This window comes from Achroia grisella, unplaced genomic scaffold (genome assembly GCF_030625045.1).
Source record: "Achroia grisella isolate CSIRO2021 unplaced genomic scaffold, CSIRO_AGI_Agris_v1 utg474, whole genome shotgun sequence".
Lineage (NCBI taxonomy): Eukaryota > Metazoa > Arthropoda > Insecta > Lepidoptera > Pyralidae > Achroia > Achroia grisella.
In genome coordinates this window covers 2,224,493-2,250,650 of record NW_026712878.1, presented here as the reverse complement: position 1 = coordinate 2,250,650, position 26,158 = coordinate 2,224,493, and the positions used below count along the sequence as shown (strand labels likewise).

The 26,158-nt window shown below is 31.0% G+C and overlaps 1 protein-coding gene across 1 annotated transcript in view; it reads right to left on the bottom strand.

Moving 5' to 3' along the window:
* Positions 1 to 26,158, bottom strand: part of LOC131845473 (neuropeptide F receptor) — a 63,570-nt gene that overhangs the window by 8,274 nt on the left and 29,138 nt on the right. The window lies entirely within an intron of this gene.

Genomic DNA, 26,158 nt, shown 5'->3' with positions numbered 1-26,158 from the left:
AATCGAGAGAATTATTATTGGAATTATGATAAATAATATGTATGTACCTATGTAGAAAAAACCCAAAAGTTCTAAGTTTGAATCTAAAGCCTCAAACTTTAGTAATATACATAGTTATGTTGCGTTCACTGTGACACCTCGAAATGTGACAAAGTTCTTGACGCAAAATTATTATATACGTTTATGAAACAAACAGCCATTGTAATTTAGTACTACAAGACTTATTTATTTCGTGTAGGTTAGAGACCTCAGTATCTCATCAGTATTGCATACCTACAATCTCTAGAGATATCCTCTGGAAGAACTCTTCTGAAAGTCTTATTAAAAAAGTTTTAAACTAATAAACACTTGAAAAGTCCGACTGCATCTGCAGTAGAAGTCAGATTAAACTGTTTTGGAGATTGCAGGCAACTTATTCTCAGTAACTTCTTACAATTGTCTCAAAGTAATTTGATTTCTCATGAAAGTATTTATGTTTACTTTTCCTCTCTCTTGAGAAAATACATTTAATTTTCTTTTAGGAGAACTTCTCTTATACTTAAGGATTTAGGATCTCAATTAATGTTTCTAATAATATTATGCCTTTATCTCATTACTTTTGACTGTCATGGGTCGGATTCCTCGTACTAGAAAAACATTTGTATTCATGAATATGATTATTTGAATTGGGTATTTTCTATGTATATAATGCATGTACTTACAAAAAATGTATTTAACTATTTCTATCAGTTTGTTACGCATAAGACAAGCTCTGCGTAGCTTAGGACTAGATAGAGCTACGTGTACGTTTTTACCTATCCTATATAGTAGTACAGGAAATATACTTAAATTTTAATTATATTCTAGCGTATATGGAATGGCTGAAGGCCAACAAATCCTGCCTGACGTATACGACTTTAGTCTGATGCCAGCGCTAGTGGTTTGTACCACTCAATTTCAAATGCCCGGTTGAACAGGACGGGGAATCATATCTTTCTTTGAGAATATAAGATAAATAATAAAAATAAAAACTTACTTAAAAATAAAAATTAAAATACTATATATATATATATATAATAAATAAATACTACTTCGTATGGCGTAGTTTAATTCTTTTTGTAAATCTAATATTTATACATTAATATTTCTACAGTTACAGTTCTACAGTACACAGCTATTAGTGTTACAGTACACACAATACTAGTGTTATATTTACATAAAAAACTTAACGTTTCCTTTCTTTTTCGTATTAATACAAGTCACGTCGTATACAAAATTAATGATTTTATTACGAGGGCCCACTATGTACCCGAATTGTGGACGAGTTATTAAATTTAATTAATAGAACGAGTTCCTCGGGATAAGTGGGTGCGAGGACAAAATCTGTGCTCTGAATATATTCCTTTCTTCTAAAGGATTAACGGCGGCTCATTTTCACGTAGTTACTACGTAAATGTTAAATTCATTCCATACAAATGTTACTAAGTCTGAAATTGTATAAAGTGTACCTACATTAAGCACACATTTAAATGGAAGATTTCATTATAAATTGTCGCTTGGAAATTAAAATTGCATAGGAAAGTCGTAGGATTTTTCTTTAGGAATTTTTAACTTACGGAGAAACATTAAAATAATAAATAAACGCTGTGCTAAATGTTTTCTATAGGCAGGAACTAATTAGATAAAAAATAATTAAATTATTGAACAATTAGATGGTCTCGGTGGCGTAGCGGTTTAGCACACCGCTTTAATTCCAATAATCACGGGTTCAAATCCTCGCACGATACGAATATTTGTATTCATGACTATGCTCGTTTATATCGGTCTGGTTGTTTATATATCTTATATATATTGGTATATGTACCAATTGTCTAATACCTATAACACAAGCTCTTCTTAGCTTGGGACTACACTACTAGCTCTGTGTGAATTGTTCTGAGATATTATAACATTACTGTAATTAGTGAATGAGTGTTACTTGTCTATTTCAGATATGTAGGTATATTATTTATTTATTAAAATTTATATTTATTTTATTTAATTCGGATTAAATCCATATTGTGTTAGTAAACTTATAAATTGTGTTAGAAAATTAAAATATATAGAGATATACACTTTGTATACATACATATCTGTGTCCACGTTCAGAAGCTCTGGAGCGGACAATCTGATATATTTGCAATACTTGTTTATATATACCAAATTTCAAGTATATCACACATACATAAACGTCACTGCTGTTATCCCGGATATAGTAGTCTGACATATAGTCAATTACTGAAGTCATGGTATAGGTATGTAATATGTTATCTGTAGTATAAGTAACATTTGACATGCCCACATTTCATTGGATATGTTTGTATCCAACGTTATTTACTACACAGTAAAAACTGAAGTACAGCGTTAGGGTATGGTACATAGGACTATTGATATAATCTAATCTAATAACAATAAGATATACTGTAACGTCAAAGGAAGACTACTAATTTCTAAAATCCTATACTCTTATAGTTTTGCAATAGTATTGGTTATATGCATTTTTTGTATTTTAACTTAATGTTTATGTTATTAATATAAAAAATTACACAATGTCAAAAGTTATTATTATTCTTATATTTGGTGTCATTAGGAACTCACATATTAAAAAAAAAGTTTTTGCCCCGTCTTGCCCCACGTAAAATATGTCAATATAAACGATGAATATAATTATAATTATCATCATCATCATGATAAATGAGCATAATATCCAGGAAACGGAACAAACTATTGTGTTCCCCCATCTTCACTTTCATCTTCAGATGTTGAAACTCTTCATTGTTTTGCTGTTTTCGGTGATCGGCTATTCTTCTTTAATTTTTTATTTTGATCTTTTGTAGTAGTTTTCTTGTTTTTTTTTATATTCATCTTTTCTCTTTTTTGTTTCTATTTTCTACAGTTTTTCTGTTCAGCTCTGTTTTTTTTTTGTGGGCGATGATTGTAGGAGACGTGATAATTGCTGTGTGTCCACGCTTTTTAGCAACATGAGAGGATTTCCTTAGGAAGCCATAACTTTTCTCTCTATAACCCATTTTTTCATCCAAAGCCGCGTGATCTCTTCGCTTCCCGCATGGATTCTTCGGACCACGACCGACGACGTTAGTCGTAGAATCATTCTAAAAAGACAAACTCACAAAAACGAACTCATTTTTCGGAAAACAAACTAGAACCGAATTATTCTCATCAGTTACCCCATCTTGCCTGTAGAGCCCTTTTATATAAACAAAATAAATAAAAACAAAACAGTCAATAATATTTAAAGAACACAATACTATCATCAATCACAACAACACCTCACCAGCTAACGTTATTTAACAAACCACAGTCACGTGTTAAGCCAGAAGAAAATGTGATAAACAACTTGCAATAAAACACTTATTTTGCATTTTTTTCGACACTGTGCACTTGTGAACCACTAAACACACGGCAACTGATAAGTCTCATGGTGACGCGTCGCACAATGATTGAAAGAGCGTGATTGATCAATTTGAACTGTAAATTTTGGTGGGTACCCCGTCTTACCCACTACCCCATCTTACCTCCATCTCCCCTACACTGCTTGGTTATCTCATATTAATTAACGTAAAATATGTAATATAAAGAATATAATTATAATTAAATTGATAAAGTATATTACTCAGTATTATCGCGGATTCGATTTCCCGTATGGTTCAAATATTTGTATCAATGAGTATGATTGCTTGTATTGATCTGGATTTTCTCATTGTAATTTATGTATGAATTTGTACTAAAATATATCTAAGTACATATATCTATCAGTTATCTAGTACACATAACACAAGCTTTGCTTAGATTGGGACTAGATGGCGCTGTGTAGATTTTCCAAGGATATTGTTATTATTAATTTAAAAAACAACACCTAACTTACTCAGTATTAATATATTTAATAAAAATAAATAATTAAAAATATTTAAAAAGTAATTTATTTAAATAAAAATTATTTCTATTCTTATCTTTATTCTTATCTTATTTTAAGACAGTTTTTCTTTGATGAATAAAATTATATTTTGTTATAGTTTTTTTTTTATAATACAATGGTGATAAATATTGAGTGGTATACGCGGAGGCATCTCATTCCCGCATATTGTATTAGTCAACTGCATTCGAGATCGTGAAATGCAATAATCTACAATGCCATTCTACAACTACAGAATACATAATGGTATTCTTTATAGTACTGTTCTATTATACATTCCAGCTGAATACCAAGTAGCAGTTTTATAAAACGGAACATTGCAAAATTGTTTGCTTAAACTCTTATATGACGAAACAAAAATATAAATGTTACACAATACCATGTCCTGGCCACGAAAGAAGCGAGTCCAATAGCATTTATTTGCGGCAATGTCCTTATATTTAATCTCACCCGCGTTTAATTTCAATAAAAAATATACCCCATATTCTGATGCATAAGCTATATTACTGTAAAATTTCATCAAAATTCGTTCAGTAGTTTTTGCGTGAATGAGTAACGAACATCGATACTTACAAACTTTCGCATTTATAGCATTATTATTATATATTAAGATTTATAGATATTTTATACGGTGCATACAAAATTAATTTCCTAATACGTAACTCCACATGTACGTACAACCCATTTGCACATATGAACCCGCTTTTCTAACCTTATCCAGTGCATGTATATATTTTCACATAAAACCGCCGGAATGTTGTATCTTATTATAAAGTAACCGGTAGTGCAGTTTTGTTTCACGAATTAATGTAAAAAAGAGTAGAAGAAAAAGATAATGCCATATGTCAGTAAGCTTGCCTTGTATACAAAATTCATTGTTCAATGAAGAATCGTACTAATCTTACTAATATTATAGAAGCAAAAGTTTGAGTGTATAGGTGGATGTTCGTTACTCTTTCACGCAAAAACTACTAAACGGATTTTGATGAAACTTTACAGTAATATAGCTTTTATATCAGAATAACATATAGGCTATAATTTAACAAGATAATTTGTAAATTGGGCGAAATATAATGTTAAGTGTGATACAGACGAAGTTACGCGGGGCAGCAGCAGTTCTTGTCTAAAGTCAGTTAAAACAAAAATGTTTTCATATACGGATAGTAAAAATATTGTTAACTGTCCACGTCGTGTGTAAACACAACATTTGATACGTACACATTTTTTTGGGTATATGTGTATCCAATATAGCAGTTGGCGAGTCCACTGCCATTTCTCACAATAAATCGGGATGTTATTGTCGTTTCCATTAACCGATAGTTAGAATATATAAGGCTCTTTGTTTGGCAAATTTAAAACTCAGACTTATAACCTTTAATAATAATAATTTTAAAACCTGCTCAAATGAACCGTATAAATCTTAAAGTATTAAATTATTAATTGTTTATATAATTTTTATATTTTATTATTATTGTCAATTTCTGTGTAATCTTAAGGTATTATTTGTGATTTAAGTTAAAACTTTTTTTTAATGTCATTACTTTCATTCTCTTCTTGATCATGCCCTCATTGATGAGGATCGCGACTCTACACGATCTTGTAGAACCGCTGTGGCCAATGGTTGCGCTCAATCGCTTAGTGTAGTTGATATCATACCTATTATTACAAATATAAATAAGAAACTGAACGGAAATGAATAAATATTACCGATAGAGATGAATCCATCCATTTGGTGTTTATCAGCGCATATAAACAAAGCGCAATCTCAAATGAAGGGGTATGTAGCAAGTTCTGAATACCAACGTCAATTTTGTAATTTCAAAAGTGAAGTTGAGATAGTAAAGTACATTATACTCTTGATGGAAATGAATTAGTATAATACACATTCAAGGAAATGTTTTGTTGTTGTAACAGAATTTGAAGTGGCCCCCTCTTGTTACTATATCATAATGATAATAACATACATTATCTTATCCGCAACGAGATATACATTTCTCTATGAGATATCTATATTCTTGGAATACATCCGTTTTTCTATTTTATGTACATAATTAAACAGTTATATTTTTTAAACAGTCAACTGCAATTATTTATATGAATTGGAGATATTCTGATGCTTGGTAAGGTCCGACCATGGTACGTGGTAATTGTATATTTATCATGTGATATCAGTAACACTACTCATGTTTTTCTATTCCGGAAACTAAGAATTCATGCCTCTTATACCATAATTTCACTGCCATATACTTCCCTACAAAAACACAGTTTGCTTCGTAACTAAAATAGGTGATATGAAAGGTTATAAGTAAATTATCGTGTTCGTATCAAGGAAGAAATCTATAGCTACCCCATTATAGACGAAGTTAATATGAATATTTTACGAATTATATTCACACTTACACTTTTTATTTCTGTCGTTTGTATAATAATATTATTATGACTGACTATATTATTCTCATCCAGTTCTATATTATTATTACTTACTATAATAATATTACTGTTATTACATCCCTATCCCTATGTAACCTGTATCTTATGTAAATCGTTCAATGTTTGTAGAAGCAGAATGTTATTTCCAATTTTGCAAAGGAGAGTTTATGGTGTGTAGAAGTTAAAATATTAAGACTAATCTAAAAATAATTATGTAATATTATGTATGGAATAGCTTATATTATGGTAGCCAATAATATTATTATTCTATTGATTTTTTTAAACAATTTTTCATTGAGGTTGTCGTTTCTACTCGGGAAAGCGGTGATTAGGGCAAAGCCTATTCAGGCCCACTTGCATTTTACAATATGCTTATGAGGTGGACTATTATAATGTATTTAGGAGTACGTTATACAAGACTCTATGTTAAAATTTCATTAGCTGTAACAAATATTAATTAGCATTAATTAGCATAAGCATCGTACCATTTGCCATTATTTCGTTTGTTTTACATTTCTAATTCTATATCAGTATTTCAAAGATCCATATCTACTTGAGAAAATATATTACTAGTTTTTCTGTCTACAGTAAAACATTCTGAATAGCCCAGCCCATCATTGGTCTAATGGAAATATTAAAAAATATATGTCCTCACAGAAATATGAACTCTACTACTGTAAGTTTTCTTATTGTTTTTCACGAAAATTCTACGCCGTAAATCCGTAGCTCATTTCAGGTTTTACAGCAAACGGTAAGTATTCGCTCGGCCTCATATTATGTGAACCACTCGACTCGACTCGTCAAGATTGCGGTGAATTAAATCGTAAAATATTAATAACTGGGAGTAGTTGTTTCCTGCGATTTGACTTATTCTGTTAGAATACAAATTACGGAAAATACTTATTTAGTAGCTGTTAATGTATACTAATGTAACATATATATATATATATCAATATTATAATTTTGAAATATATATACATATATGTTTTTGTAACTGTAAAAAAATAATTATAGAATATTTTAATAATTTCGTCGGGGTTCATTAATTCAAACGGGGTCGAAATTACCATGGCCTGAGCCGAGGTTCGAACCCCTAGCCCTCAAACTAAATTCGTCAGCCGCTCCATAAGTCCCTCCGCGGCTTTGAAGTACCATCTGCACTCGCCTCCCTATCGTCCAGTGAAGCTGTAAAGGCCAATTGCATTCAACAGCATTAGAGTAGTCCGAAAAAAAAATCCGTCACCTATATATAGCTGCATTATCAGCGACAATAAGACTGCTTTTGCCTAATTCGATTTACAAATTTCATTTCCCGGTAAGAGCTAGAAATAAATGTCACTGCGTCTTGTCATAAGTGCGAGCGAGTAATTTGTATAACTTAATTAATATATTAATGTGTGTTCAATTTTTAAGGTTCAATCAGTCACTTAACTCCAATCAATCATGTCAATTCATTACATGCACCATGCACATTCATTACATCCACCATTCATCATCGCACCGCTCGCCATCGACAGGGAATTCATTCCCACACGCTGGAACCTAAGTGGTCTCGGACAGTGCGGTTTCAGAGGAACTTCCTCCCGCCTACACTTAGATTGTGGAATGAACTTCCTGCCGAGGTTTTCTCACGAGACTACAGCATGGGATTTTCAAGGTTATATTAAGGTTTCTTAAGGGTCGGCAACGCGCACGTGACACCCCTGCTGCTTTAGGCGTCCATAGGCTACGGTAACCGTTTACCATCAGATGGGCCGTATGCTTGCTTGCCAACATAGTAGTATAAAAAAAAAAAAAAAATCGTATATACAATCCTGTTAACATGATATTCGTGATGCTTTACATGTATGCATGTTACTACTTACCATCGAACATTACCTTAAAACTGTAAAGTTTCAATCGACTGTGTAAATAAATATATATAATTACAAAAGTGAAATATATATATAATTGTTAAAAGATAAATATCAACAGCGTAAATTTAAATGGACAATGGAAGACAAAAATCAGACTGTTTAGAAATATAAAATTTTAGTCATAATGTCTTCTATCAACAACAGCTATATGTAAATTTAACAATATAGTTTCAATAAAAACAATTGCTAAATACAGTGTTATTTTAGTTGACCCAATTGACTTAAACTGTTATTTGTACAGTGAGTCTATATGGAAATGCTAAGTTTTCATATATATTTTAAGTCCAACGCATACAACAGCTGTACCTGTTTGCAAAGCTAACAAATTACGGAGATAATACGAACATACGAGTATATTAAACGCGGAAGAAACTCTACTCTTGAATTTTATTCACTAATCTTTGCTGCGCGGTATGATTTATACATGCGGTTGAAGAAAAAATTGATGAATGGTTCAGGAACGCATAGAGATAAAATAAATAAGTATTGAAAATTTGATTTCTATTAAAAATTATTAAAATTTGACTTCATCCGCGTGAAATTTAGGTTTTTTTTATTAAAATAAATGTCATTTCTAAAATACAAATAGATTAAGTTACTCCTTATACTCGTAACAATAGCTATCTGCAAGTATAAGACAAAATCTATCCGTATTTCAGAAATTAGCTAGAACAAACAGACTGATGAAACTAATAAAAATTACTTTTTTTAAATATAAGTACCATATATACTTTCTTGAATGCCTTTAATGAAAAGCTGTTAATTTGAAATTACACTGTAGACTGGTAGTGACCAGGAATTCCTACACGTGTACATATAATATGTAAATATGTAATTTATTACTATGATTAATGAATTAACTACTGTAAGGTGACGTATGGATAATTTTCACAAAACTCATTATGAACCCTTACGACAGTAATTTTTTAACATTCTTTTGGCTGTACCTTATATAGACCCGTTCTATGAATCACTTTTTATAATTCCTGCAAAAAAAATTACTTGAAACATTAATATACAAACACATAAACAAACAGCATTTCGTCACGATTTAAAAGAAAAACATATAAGATGATATATACAAAAAAGACACCGTATCATAGTAACTACTTAAAAAAACCCTTGATATTGGACTGTTAATGTCCATTTTCTTAGTCTCGTAAATCCATTGGTGATAATCCAATCCAACAAAGATACTGGAGTACGGATGCCTTAGAGAGTGATTCTTTCGCATACTTATTCTTTGTTTCTGTAACCTCGCGTAGGTAAACTGGGTCACTCACGAGACGGTAGTCATGGGAGCAATCACTTCAAACTTTGCAAGAAGTTGCTTTCGCCATTTTCATTTGAATTTGACATGTACGAAATGAAATGTAAATAAATAATGGTGGTATGAATATTCATTGACACTAAACAATATGTGGGTACCTTTTAAAATCAGGAAAATTAAGTTAGTTGTTTATTTTTATAAGAATTGAATTGAATATTGAATGACGACCTCGGTGGTCTAGCGGTCTAGCACACCGCTTTACGTCCGATGGTCGCGGGTTCGATTCCTCGCACGGCACAAACATTTGTATTCATGAGTATGATTGTTTTTATTGGTCTGGGTGTTTTCTATCTACAATATGTATGTATTTACGAAAAAAAATTGTCTATGTACTTGTATCAGTTATCTAGTACCCGTAACACAAGCTAGCTTAACTTGGGACTAGATGGCGCTGTGTGAATTCTCCAGAGATAAAAAAAAAAGAATTATAGTAACTACCTTATCAAGTTGTTATTAGACCATATTGAGTATGATCTTCGTCTGACTTTTGTAAGAATGTTACAAATAGACAGAATTATCTTACTTGTCTTACTAGTACTTCGTCAGTTTTTTTAGATACATTTTTTTATGGAAGATAATGTACCTAATAGTGACCCGCCTGCGCTGACGGTTTACGCTGGCAGGGCGTGATGGTTATTGAGGATGATAAGATGAGCATGAGGTCCGGTCAGTTAGCCCATCGTGACATATTCATCAGGAATTTATCACGATGGTTTCCAGAGGGAACCGCTTGGAGGTAAACCCGACATGGTACATTGCTAGCAATAGGGTCAACAGACTACCTTGCTAAAAATCCTCTTCACCCCTAGATAAATGTTAGCCCTTGTTGTCCTAGACAAGATGGAAAGTGTTAGTATCAAAAATCTTTTAATCAAAAGTGAACATGACTAACAAGAGTATTTTTTTTATTGGGTTGTTTGGACTATTGTCAGGTGTTTGTAGCACCTGAAGAACTACGACCTACATAGATCTATTGTGCTCGCCCTTTTTCACAGTCGGCTACCTAGACCCGTCTAACCAATACCTAATAATAATTACCAATTAATAACTATGACTCATATTTGTATATCAAATAAGTTTTATCTTGGTTGTTAACGGGTTTTAGAGAACTGATTATACTATTTTTATTATTATTCATTATTATACTGTAACATGTGCCACTTACACCTAGCATTACAATTTTTGATACTTATTAAAGAAAAAAAAACAATAGAATAGAATAGAATAGAAATAATTTATTCAAATAAACTTACATTGAAGCACTTTTGAATAGTCATTACCTTTTATTTAATCTACCGCTCATTCGGAAAGCTGTCTCATCACAAGAAGAACGAGCAAGAAACTTGCGTGTTGCTCTTTTAAATAATTTTATTATTACTTTACATATTTAACTTTATGTGTGTGAATACAAACCACCAATTAGCACTAATTCAATTAAATACTCAATTAAGAAAAAATATTGAACAACAAAGGTTTTGTTGTTATAAATGTATTCGTTTTTTTACCTTAATACTGTATTAAAAATTTCCATAGCAACTTAACTTGTGTAGTCACTCTATTTAACTGAAAGGAGATACAGTATATCACAATGTTATTATACAAAAAATAAGCTAATAAAAAGCCACGTAAATCATAAATCAAGCTTCTCACGGCCGGGTGAAGCGATCTTGACATTTCTTATGTGGGTTTTACCGCAAGACTGACAGCGTTTGTATTACCAGTTGTCAAAATTAGACGTAGAATGATGGGCAGTATTAACTCGTATTTATATATTATATTATACTAGCTGTCCCGGCAAACATTGTATTGCCTTAAAATAAAAATAAAAATTAGGGGTGGGCTACCCCTAACATTTAGGGGGATGAAAAATAGATGTTGGCCGATTCTCAGACCTACTTAATATGCTCACAAAATTTCATGAGAATCGGTCATGCCGTTTTGGAGGAGTATGGGAACGAAAACTGTGACACGAGAATTTTATATAAGATGTATATATATTTCATAACCTGAGAATTGGGTATAAATGTAGATTAATACACATTCGAAGTAAAATAACTTTTGCCGTCTAAGCCGAGGTTTTTAAGTTGCAACATGGTCAGATACAGTATAAAAATATAATTAAACGATGTCTATACATGGAAGATATAAGAGACATTAGCGAACAACAGAACTAAAACAATATTTATCAAGATTCTTGTTTGTTTATCTGTACGTTTGTGTGCGCTAATCTCAACAATGGCTGAATTTTCGGTGTTGAACTTTTGTATATTTTGCATTAATATTTTTTCAATAGGTTTATAGTCATATAAGTTATACGGGTACGAAGTCGGGAGCTCTGCTAATTACATCACTTTTATTAGTGAATAACATCAGGTAACATATTTCATTTTAAATAAAATTCAAAATTTACTTTTAAAAAATTTCAACCATAAATCCGCCCGGGCACAAAAAGGTAATTCAAAAAGGTTTTATAACCTTTTGAACTTAACTAATTTATGTTCGGGCACGCAGTGTTCGCCTTTTGTACTTGAAAAAGTAATTAAAATGGACCTACAGTTTTAGTTCAAAAGATTACTCCATACTATAGCATAACAATTTAACGCAACTCTGATAATTCCTATAATATTTATTTTTTTAATTTAAGTGCCTTGGCAACAGTCATATTAGCCACCAGATGGTAAGTAACAATTGCATATACATGTAATATGTGACACCCCTGCTACTGCACAGGCGTTTCCATTCCGGAAATTGTCATAATCTCTCTGTGTTATCTTATTTATACAAAATAATTAAAACACAACTTAAAATATTATTCATATAATATTACTTATTATAAACTGTTTTAAATAATTATTGTATATATTAAATAAATTCAATTTTATATTCTTTCTTTTAAATTTCGCTCAAATGAAAGTTGGAATATTAGAAAGATTGAAAGTAATAAATTACCATCTTAATTGACCGTTTGGTACTATGAAATTGCTGTAGTTTGAGCCAATAAATTAATACAATACCCAAATAGACGTCACATAAATTTACTAACGAAGATAAAGGTCTCCATTTTTAGAATTAGGTACATCAATTTTTAAAATACTAACACTTTTTCATTTTTCGTAGATAAAATATCAGTTAATATTTTTTTCTTCTTAATTAAGGCGTATCTCATTATTACGTTTTTAAATACATAATTTCTATGTAGCCTATTAATTTCTAGATGGTTGTAAGCATAGAGGAAAATAATAATTCTGTATTTTAATTTTTGTTACAGAATAAACAGAGTTCATATTCCATTGTCCCTATTGTTTTAATTTCTTTTATCCTGAAATCAATTTAATTAACAAAATTAGTCTTTATTACATTTTATAATTATGAGATCATAGTCTTTGTATACTCGTGGATAATATCATAAAATTTTAATATTTTTAATACACATAATTTTATTTTTTGGTTGTATTGAACATACTAAGGAGAAAATCAGTATTACGATGAATTTTTCATGTAAATATAATCTTTGTTATTAGTTGGCGATACGAGAATGAAATTTTATTATATAATTTTTATACCCAATTGGGAAAAGGTGCTATAGATTTATAAAAAATTACATAGTATGCAGTCCTTTCTTTTTTAACATGTATATATTATTCGTCACGACGACGTCATACGCAGTCACGAGGAGCAGGTATTGTAAGGCGTATAGATTTTGTACGGTATACCTCCTAGAAATCATATAGAAGCCTGTAATCTCTGACCTATATTTAATGTGACCTTTTTGCACAAAATTGTAAAAACAAACGAATAAAGCATTATTTTTCAAGGCATGTTTGTGCACGGACAGAAAAATAGGTTACAAATACACATTCCCGTTGCTGTGTAAACTCTCAGTGAAATTCTCGAGCCGTAAATTAGCGTGAAGATTTATTTAGTAATATGTACGCACCTGTTGAAACATAGGTATAAAATTATTCGATGTAAGTAAAAGATTAACTAGGTGAATTAATTTACGTGATTACGTCATCGCTGCGAACGGCTTATATAGATATTCAACATTTTCTAGATTTTCATAACCTTCTGACTTAGCGTGTACATAATTATTATTTCTTTGGGCCCAGTTGCGATCCATTTTTCAAATGCTCGAGCATTAGAATATCAGATCGAGCTAAAGTTTTGCGTATTCATGAAAATGTACTTACATCCTGTCTGCAAGTTTGGAAGTTGCATGATAAATTTATGTGTTATAAGTATTCTTCATGATTTTTTAATCACAGTTTGACTTTATAGAAAGATGGTAGTACTTTAGGCCGACTTTTCAAAATATTTATTGAGGTTGCTATACTTTACTTATATTATACTTTATAAAGAAATCTCCACTAATACTCCAGTCTCACGAATTTCATCTACTCGGCAGCGAGTTTTATATGCTGTGTTTAGGTTGAAGGGTGAGATTAGGTAGTGAAATAACAATATAGAGACATGATTTTTAGCCCTCCGAAATGGCAATGGTATCACGGACTTAATATAATAGCTTGGTATGCGTTTATTCTGGCTTTATGTTTATGTCAGCTTGTTTCCCATCACAATTACATAAAAAATATTGAATTCATCTTGATATTCAAAACCTTTTGAGCCCGATCTTCTCAAAACCTTTTAACTTGGTATGTACATAATTATACTTCCAATCGGTCCTCTTTCCGGTTGATTTGTAATTCATTTTTCAAGTACTTGCTTCTATCAGATTGAGTTGAAATTTTGCATGTCAGCAAACACCAGTTTGATGATTAATGAATGTGTCGAATACATTTTGGTTTATAAATCTAGGTTAGCTCGTGACCGTGACTTTTTTTAACTTGGAGAAATCTATCATAGAGATGCGCCCGCTCTACGAGTAACGAGCGGGTACTGTCGGACTCCAACCGGCTAAAACCCCAAGTTGTACCTACCGCTTATTGCTGGAGCTACGGGTGTGCACGATCATTCTTCCACAGCTCTGACGGCGGGGACAGATCTCAATAGACGAACCATTATTCTAGCTCGTGAGCTAGTGCAGTCTAGTGGAAACCTCAAGTGTTAAAAACTACGACTACATTAATAATGCATACTAAACGTGAAAGTTTAGAAATAAAAAATCAGAAGATGTTAAACAGTTACTGAAATATAAAAAAAATACAGTACACAAATAAAATTAGATAAGATATTTCACTTCAAACGTCTCTATAAAAAGGCCCCACTTTTGTGTACTTGTATAGCCCTTGCCTTTACATATCTTACGGAATACCCTATTCAAGCATGAACCTTTCATTATAAATTCATATAGAAAAAATCCACCTGGTTTGCCGAAATCTGAATCAAATTAGATAGTTGTAATAATAAATATATGGTACTATTCCTTTAGAAGTAAGAGTTACAAATCATCAATTTGTTCATTCAAATTTGTATTATGAGAATATGTATTTGGCTTCAGTTTATATGTAATATAAAGTTATTAAACTGTGTATTACATATAAATTGTTACATTTGAATTAATCTTAGATTTTTAAGACTACTTCTTTTTTTTATAAAAGATTGGCTTGACGACGTCCCTTCTTGGAAGTGGTAGTCATTGATACAGAAATAATATTTATTGAAATAAACTTAATAATGCACCCTGTTATATTTTTTTACTCTATCACTCATTAGGATCGCAGACATATCTCAAGAAAAATGAGTAAGAAACTTTCCGTGTCACTCTTGCCATTGCTTATATATAACTAGCTACCCACCCCGGCTTCGTACGGGTATACATGTATTATACATATAAACCTTCCTCTTGAATAATTCAATCTATTAAAAAAATCGCTTCAAAATCCGTTGCGTAGTTTTAAAGATTTAAGCATACATTGGAACGGACAGACAGCGACAGTAACTTTGTTTTATACTATGTAATGATTAAGCAGACAAGTTTATTACATTTAGGAGATTTTTACCACATTTTATATACATACAACTGTTATGAAGTTATCAGGTGCACCACTTATCAATTGTCATTACTTAGAACTAAGGCTTCGGTACAAATAATTTATATCTTTTGTAAAGGAATAAAACTGTCCATTTTACAATGTCACATGTGAGATTATTAATAAAGAGGTTGATTAATTAAGACCATAGCTATCCTTTAGTTTATAATAATATACCGTCACGACTGTTGTCTGAGATGGGGTAGTCAAGGATATTTTTTGAATTGATTCCAGTACTTGCTATGCCTACACAGTGTATATTCGAATCCAATATGGATGGGTCGAGTATGTCGGATTAATTAGTTTTTTTTATGAATTCATATTTCTCATTTTGGTTTATCATCGGTGAAAAGAAACATCTGTGATGAACTAAAACGAGTAAGATTCGATCGGAAACAGAACAAGTATAATATTTTTGGTATTGACAGGATTTGAACTCACGATGGAAGTCTAAGATGTAGCAAGGCCAACACAAATCCTAATCGATACATTGTATTATTAAAAGGAAATTTTAATTTCATCATGTAAAATAAAACCAAGCCATTAGCACTCATTTCCACTGACGTTACACTTGACAAAGTAGGTCAATCGCCACTCAACTGGAGTGACTAGATCAATCGACCAGTCAGTTTCTATCCACATAATTTTAATGTTAATTTCCTTGCGAAATTATTACATCAAGGAGGCCATTATCTTCTCTTAATTATGTTCTTATCAATTACACAGTTTGCTAGCAGAAAAAAGTGTCTAATGAGCGATGAAATTGGAAGAGATTTAGGTCTACAGATTAACGTTTTTTAGTTGATAGCAAAAAACTTTGTGCCTAATTTATATTTCCGACTGACTCTGGTTTTTTTCCCATCAAAACGTCTGTAATGAATATGTTTTAGTGTCATTCAGAATCGGAGTCACGACCAGAGTGTAAATCGGATAATAAATACAAACCACTAGGCTATGACGCCATCTAAATAATAAAATACGGAGTTATTATATAATAAAAAAAAAATCCACAAGTAGATTTTATAGAAAGTCACTTGCGGAGGTACTTCGGTTTTATCTTTACCAGCGGCGAGGCATCTTGCTATAAAGCAACGTACAAAAGCTGTGTTTTGGTAGGTGAGATAAGACAGTGAAATTACAAGGAACAAAGGCATGCATACATCTTAATCTTATAAAATAGTAACTAGTAACAAATAGAGATATCGCGGTAATTACAATAATATATATAAACACCCAGACCAACAATCATAATCATGCATACAAATGTTTGCATCCTGCGATGTACGGTAAAGCGGTGTACGGTAGAAAAAAAATTTGAACGTTCAAAAGTGGCTAAAATGTCCTACAATAAATGATTTTTGATTTGATAAATTGCTAGACTTTCATAAAATGCAGAACTAAATATATATTACGTCAGTAGTTCTCAGTATAATGAATAAATTTATATTTCTAAAGTTGTTGTTACATTTTTCTTAAGTTACTTCTGTGCTATTTATATATTGTGCAAAATCTTAAATGGATAGAAATTTTATTGGTTGGAACATTGCGTCGACGCTATGTAAAATAAAACAGGGATAACATGCGCATACAAAATGCGCATTTCCATATATTTACGTTTCTCACAATTGACATATTTGTACATAGAAATGAAACAAACACTGGGCTAAATTGATTAAATTAGATTTATCTATTCTATCGGAGACAAACAATGTATTTCTGTGGACGGAACTACATATAAACAATTTGAAGTGGATTGAGGACGTCGTGGTCAGTAGTTTATTATCCTATAACCTTAGATTATAAGTTCAAATCTAGCTAAATTTTTTTTCAATGTAATTACAATTATAACCAAACTGGCAGCCCCTCTGATGGTGGTAACCATTATCTATATATAAGAATAATGTTGACATCATGTAATAATAGTACGTTTATGATGCGTTGACTCATGGGTTGCTATCGGAAGTGAAGCGGTGTTTTAAACCGTCAGACCCACCAAGATACCGTCAAATACCTCTGACTACTATGTAGGATAATAATAATGAAAGGTTCATTCTTGAAGTATTTATATTATGTAACACAAAGCCGCTCCTGTACTTAGTAGTGGACTTACAAAATGTACAAATCTTCAGAACATTGAATTTACGAAGTTCCTTCGCTTCTGGGTGAAGCTTTACTAATTTCGCTTCTAAAGTGTTCTAGACCTTCTAGCCATTACAAACAAGACCACAATTGGAAGGCTAAATGCAGTAAATGAGACCCAATTTACATAGTCCCGTATTAATTAATAATCAGATCTGTAGCGAGCCTATGTACGTCATTTGGGAAGCTGGTAGGCAATTATACATCTCACTAAACTTTGATTGCTGCAGGCCAAGTACGAAGTACCTACGAGTATATTAGATTCGTTTCTCTTGGGAAATCTTTACACAGAACATTAGCAAAGTAATGCACAGGTACCAATAATATGTATTAATGGATTAGATTTAGTGTTCCTTAGTTTTATTACTGTATGTCTATTGCTTATATAATTTGGTAATAGAATAGAATAGAACAGAAAATCATTTATTCAAATAAACTTACATTGAAGCACTTTTGAATAGTCATAACATTTTTTTTAATCTACTTTTCTTGTGAACTACATTACAAGAAAAACAAGCAAGAAACTTCTGTGTTGCTCTTTTAAATAATTTATTCTCACTTACAATTTAAGTTTAAGTGTGTGAATACAAACTACCGATTAGCACTAATTCAATGAAATAATAAAATAGAAAAAACATTCAATACACAACAACTGGTTAAACAATTAATAAGAGGAAATAAGTCATAGTGATTAGAGCAGACCAGTCCACACAAGCAGCACCCGTTCACGAGTATGATGGGAATAGTATTGCTATTAACGATCACGAACTGTGGTAAATTTAACGCATTTCTACCATGTTAGGCTTACTGATCATCATCATCATATCTTTCTTCACTAATGCCTTACCAGCGTACACCGTTAGCGCAGGCGGGTGCATTCCATTAATATCCATAAAAATGAAGTATATATGTTTCATTCAAATATTTGAATAATACTTAGTGTAATTTGGGCATCTAAGTTTACTCAATATCAACAGTTCATCATGACTGACCTCTGATGTATATCAGGTATTGCAGTGGTAAAGTATATTTTGTATTCAAATTCATCCTTTCATACTAAATCGGTCACGTGACTGCACAGTTTATAAAAAACATCATCTCTGATTTTTATATTTCACTAAGGCTCTTATAGAAAATTATTCAGTATCATGAATTGGCTTTTTAAGTACACCCTTTACCATTGACCCTGTATGTGATTTATTGGATAACGTTTCAAAAGGCATACCATAAGTATAAGGGTTTTAAGTCTTCGTGTTCGCTAGATCGGGCAACCCTTAACAGTTTGAAATATTTCAACAAACCCTCATTCCACCCTTCAAATTGACTCTACGTGAGCTCCAATAATAATTTGACTGATATTTTGATTCAAATTTATGATGAGATATATCAAATATATGAGAAAATATTTATCTATACTAATAATAACTCTCTTTTGTATATATTTAGTTCCTAGATACATTATGTAATGCTAATACTATAATATAATCACGTATAATATATACTATAGTAATTAGTAAGTACCATGTATACATAGTAATATATATACTGCAGTAGTACTAAGTAATAATAACAATAAAATTTACCCACTATACCTCCTTTAGAAAGTTTACACTCTATTCTGTGGTTCTATATCGCTACTAAGAATATCCTTCTATACCTCACAATAGGTCTATACAAGTCGCAGTGCTACCGGTCTAAGCACCTGACAATAGCTCAAACCACCTAATAAAATAATATTAGTTACCGAAGACAATTCACACAGTGACATCTAGTCCCAAGCTAAGCAGTGCTTGTGTTGTAGCTACTACGTGAATACGAATGTGCCGTACAAGGAATAGAAACCGCGACCATCGGAAGTAAGGTGGTAAGCTAAATCGCTAAACTAACGACGGCATCATTAAATCTGTCATATAAATAAGAAACATGAAATTATATGATTTACATTTGATGCTAATACGAAAGCGTCAAATTCCAACCAAATTATAATTTCTGGGTTTGGAAATTGCGTTGTTAATTACCATTAGCTAAACATCTGTTAGATTAATTGGTGGGCGTAGCCTTATTACAGATTTCATTGACAACATTATAGGCTGGTCTATGCTTCTGGTAATACACATAATGTTATGTTCTACAATTGCTTAATTGCTATCTATTTTCAAACATCTGCTTGTATTTTAGGGGGCGTAATTGTAATACTATTATATCATATAAGTATTGTTATAATCTATACTTATGTACTGCTTACTTAATTTATATTTATATCCTACTAGTTACCTGCCTCGGCTTTGCACAGGTATATATTATACATATGCACCTACCTATTGAATTACTCTATCTAATTCTAAAAACAGCATTCCAATCCGTTGCGTAGTTTAAAATATCTAAGCGAACAGTTAGCGGAAGCAACATTTTATACTATGTAAAGTTACTTAATAAGATACTAAATCAATAATTGTACTTATAACTTCCGTTCCTGCCTATATTGGCTTTTTAGGCAAGTTCCTAATTTCGTTTCTTTTTATCGGTTAATTAATTTCGGTTTTCTGCTCACCGAAGTAAGAAATTTAATAGGTATGTTCTCATGTTATAAATGCGAATATATGTCTGTCTGTATAGATAGATATATGTTACATTATCATGACTAAATGGATTAACTGGTCTTAATGAAAATTTGTATGTAGATCATGATGATTTATATAAAGATTTCTATCATGAGAATGGTCATAGGATATCTTTTATTTTTAAAAGATATTAAAAAAAATAAGGAATATAAGTTTGAGAAGTTGCCGGTTTATTGGCTGTTATAATAATATAAGTAGATTAAATTGAATTGTTTAGTCCTAGTAGGAAGTATATTATGTTATCTGTGGTCCTAGTAAACAATTTACTTGTAAATGTATAATGTTTTATTTAAAGTCGTTATTTATTATTTATTCAATCTTTTATTTTAACTCGTATTATTCTACATAATCTGTTAAACTGTAAAATGTGTAAACCAACATCTAATGAACATTAATTACATACACTCAAAATCTATTACCAACTTTTCCTTCTTAGAAAATTACTTAAAATATATAGAACTCTACTCATTGACCGTAGGTACTTAATAATAAGCTTAAATATAATTAACTTCATTATTTTTTATTATCTGAATACAAAAAGGGAAAGTAGGCGTGAAAGGAATATTTTATTAATCCATAACTTTCTAAGGGAAATCCTTATTTTTATTCCAACCGAGAAAACGCTGTTGTAAACAACACAATATACTTTTATATGCATCCTGTGATCTTATGAATAATAAACATTGCTAAGTTTACTTATGAAAATCGGGTTCTGTCAGACATAAATTACTATACATATTTTAGAAACCCATCCTTAGTATCGGAAACACAGTGTATCTACCAGTATACCTAATCTTAGTCTAGATTATTTTTACACAGCTGGAATAACAAACAGGCTAACGGCCTGCTAATCTACGTGATATTCATCACGTATACATATGAACAGCAACAGTTAATAAATAAATAACCCTGGACAATTAAAATAGAGTCATCTAGTTCTCAGGGTAAGCAGAGCTTGTGTGATGGGTACTAGACAACTGATACAAGAACTTAGATTTATTTGTAAATACATTCTAGAATATACATAGAAAACAGCCAGACCGATACAAATAATCGTAATTGTGAATATAAATGTTTGCACCATACGGGGAATCGAACCCGCGACCATTGAAAGTAAAGCAGTGTTCTAAACCACTGGACCACCGAAGTCGTCAATAATAATAATTAGTAGTGGCCCGATGGTCAAAATTCTAACATATTTAATTTAAATTATAAATTTAATACATTATTAAGTATTTGAGAGACATTATTAAGGTTCTGTTGTCAAATACATCTATGCAGGTGTATATCAAAAACTATATAACATTATTTATTTATTTCATGTATTTAAAAAAAATGTAACAAAATTGTACAAAGTATTTTTTTTTGCTTCACATGTTAATATCATTATATGTAACACCAGACAGCGGACAGCTCACGCAGTGCCATCTAAGCAATGGTATATGATAAAAAAGTACTTAAATACATATATATAAATAAATTAAAATATATGGTACTACATTAATTTACAACGATTTAACCTGTGTTAACACAGGTACTCCCTTAGAAATTATGTGTAAAAAGAATTCACCAGAAAACAATTTAGTTATACATGTACAGAACCTTGCCTTATAAAAAGTACATTTGGGATTTATTTTAAGTGAGAACCCTAAATTTGTTATCAGATTTTACTAACTTTCATATCGCTAGTTTGTATATAAAATTTATGTATATTCGTTCACATCAGCTAAAAGTACTTTTAACCCTTATCTTCTGGTTGAATATTATAGGTTCTCTATAAAAAAATATTACGAGTGTAGGTATATGAGTTGTAGTTTTTTATGTATTTTTCCTGTATAGTAATTTTAAATCATTTCCCCTAAGATATCATTAGATGCAATTAAGGGAACAAGCGATAAATATTATACTTCAAAGGAAAAACTTAAAATAACATTCAAATAATAATAATATAATAAATCAGGACAATTTACACAGCGCCATCTAGACCCAACTTAAGCTAACTAAAGCTTGTGTTATGAGTACTAGATAACTGATACAAATACATAGTTTTTTTTATAAATACATACATGCATAGAAAATATCCAGATCGTGCAAACAATCATACTCTTGAATACGAATGTTTGTGCCGTGCGAGGAAACGAACCCGCGACTATCGGAAGTAAGGCGGTGTGCTAAACCGGTAGACTACCGAGGTCGTCAAATTTTACATTACAAATTTTCATACCCTGTTGCTTTTGATACATAACATATATATATTTTAAGCAAATGTTAATAAGTGAAATAATATGCACCCTGGGAAGGTGACATCTGAGATACAGTTTAATTCTATACTAGTTCAGATGGCACAATTACACTTGTATGTTCAAATTGTATTGACTCTTATGTACAACTTAATTATATAACACAACCTATAACTGCAATAAATATTATTATTATTATATATAGTAAACGAAAACGGAAGGATTTCGGTCACCAAGGTACAATTTTAAAATGTTAGTAGTCTTATACAATTATGATTATTATTTCATATATGTATGTATATTACTGTATTAATAAACATAAATACTTGTCACGTCGTTTGTCAGCGAAGGAATCCTAAACTACTGAATCAATTTTATATGTATGTACATTTATTATTCAGTAGATCTGAGAATAGGTTGTCTTTATACTCCTAAGAAAAAAGGATGGCCCACCCGATTTTTTTTATATATTTATTTATGACTTGGCATTGGTAAATACATATAACTCTAAACTTAAAGTCCTTCTACAATTAACGCCTATTTTTAAATACCAATACTTATTTATATGACAAAACAATGTCTGCCGGGACAGCTAGTTCTAAATATAGATTTATTTTGTTGTACCTATCCATGCAAGGCCCAAAAATAGAACATTTTTCAGCAAATTGACGCAACTCTGTTAATGAAGAAATACTCTTTCCATCCAACTTAGACAATTCTCGCTTCCTTTGATCAGTTTCATAATTAAAATTTCCAAATTGGATCTAAAAATGATTGATACTTAATTTTAATTGAATTTCTGAACGACGCGGAATGTAATACAATATTGAACATATTAAGCCGGTACGTAAGATCGAAGCATTAATTGGAAACATAATATGTGTGAAATAATTATTTCTAATATATTACTCAATCTTACAAGTACCTGTATTTTAAATTTGATGCGGTCATTTTTGCACAAACCGCTTCCAAAACACCATCTATACATATAAATAAAATTGGAGTTTCTGTTTGTAATATTGAAATAACCGTTTTCGGAATCGTACCATGTTTTGTTTTTTAAACCGGGAATCCATTAAAAAATAAAACGTGGCAAGATCCCGTGATTTACTATTAATACGTATAAATTGGAAATATTATATCTTTTTATAATCAACCGAAATACGTCTTACAAAGCAAGGTTTTTATATCTTGCTAATATTATAAATGCTAGAGTTTGTGACAATAGATGGATGTGTGTTACTCTTTCACGCTAAAACTACTGAACGGATTTTGAGGAAACTTTATAGTAATATAACTTATATATCAGAATTACACATAGGCTATAATTTAAAAGATATTATGGAAATTAGGCTAAAAATACTGATAAATTGTATGTTCCCGGCAATCTCTAGTACTAATAATGCAATTTTAGAGGCTATGTAGAATAATGCTACGACCAAAAGCAGCGGAGTTGCAATAAAATTTATTGTCAAAACGGTGAATATATGACGCAGAGGAAATCGCGCGGGACAGACATTATTCGTATCAATAACCCATTAACTGTGCTATTATCTATTAATTTGAAGATTTTCCTAATATTAGATTGTAAGTTTGTTTAAAAAGAAGATTTCATTTTACTAGGAGAGACGTTGCTATCGCATTTATAACTGACAATGATTGATCCATGCCAAAATATTTTACTTGAACACATTAACACTCGGTTGGTCTGCCTAAATATTTTCGTAATACATAATAACATCCAATTTGTATTCAAGAATAGATGAAGAACTCTGCATCGCGTCAAATATATCGTAGATGTAACGTGAGCGAGAATGTAAAATTCAACAATGCAGATAATTTTTTGAGAATTTGTGAAATGTTGTAAAAATTTCACTAATTCTCATAAATGTTGTTTTTGATTATAAATAATAAAAATATTTTAATTTTCTAAACTCTCAAAAATCTATGTAATTTGAACAGTGCAAGTTCGTTACTGATATACATATATATATCAGGACAATTCACACATGAAATCTAATCCCCAGCAGAGCTTGTGTTATGGGTATTAGATAACTGGTACAAATACATATAAAATACCCAGACCAAAAAATTAAAAATTAAACCGCCAAAAAACCGTTCTTTTTATTGCATTTTTTAAAATTTTATCATTTTACAATTCATTCTCAGTTTTTGGTCGAATTATTTGAAAAATAATAGTCGTTTCTTTTTTGCAGTTTAATGTAAGGGAAACATCACAATAGATTAAGGTAAAATGGCAGAGCCATGCCTTTTTGGGGTTCGAGGCTATTAGTCCGCCATCTTGTCCAGTCGAATACAAAATTGGTAAGTGTGATGCGATTCGCTTAATAAGTTCCGTATTAAAACCCAAATTTATATTAAACACCTCAAATTGTATTTTAATGTATGTCCATATATTTATTTTAGTAGGTACATATTATTTACTTAGAGATATTAATATAATCAAATTCATTAAAAGTCTGAGTTTGGAAGCCGATTCTCTTTAAATTCGCCTTTGAATGGTTCATTAAGTGTTTTATTATTGACAATAATTTAAATAATATATAGTAATTTTAACTAATATCAAGAAAAAAAATATATATAATTTAAAATAGATATTTCAAAAATTGCGCTACATACCATAAGTTAGCAATAAATTAATTAAAAGTATTGCTGCCAAATCAGGTTTAGATCTCAGCATTAGTAATACAAAAATCATATATGCACCAGTACTAGTGTTGCATAGTGACTATAGTATAGCCAGGGTAGCTTTCGATATTTAAAATTTCTGTAGAGCCGGCTGATTCAGTGGGATATCTTAAACATTCATCTAGTAAGACATTTAGCCTACATTAAATTTATCTGCTCGGGGTTGTCCCCGAAATCTGTTTGGAGCCATGCCCTATCGGTTCGTGCTATGTAATCCACAAATAGACAACTACATCCTATAGCTACGACCCCACCTACATTTACCCCAAGTTAGGAAGTGATTATTAGATTCAGATATTCAATCATACTTATATTTTAAAGTCGAGTAACTTTGATATAATGTATTTGATAATGTTAATATCATACGCGTTTATTTACTATATTCATTCTAATTCAAATACTGTATGATTTATATTTCTTTCGTATGATCAATATTAAATTATGTATAATATATTTGTAAATTTTTCTTACATTATACTAGCTGCAACGGCGACTTCATCCGCGTAGAATTTAACTTTATTTTTCGAAAATAAAAGTAGCCAAAGTTACTCCTTATTACATCAGCTACCTGCCAAAAAAGGTCTCGTCAAAATCGGTCCAGCTATTTCAGAGATTAGCCGGAACAAACAGACCGACAGAAAGACACAAAAATTTTAAAAAGTGGTTTTTCGTGTGTGTTTCGTATTTATATTCATATGCAAGTAGTAAAAAACAGTTATTTCAATATTACAAACAGACACTCCAATTTTATTTATATGTATAGATGAAGTGAAAATTGAAATATTATATATTTAAAAGTTAAGCCTAAAGTATTTGAATACAATTTCGTAA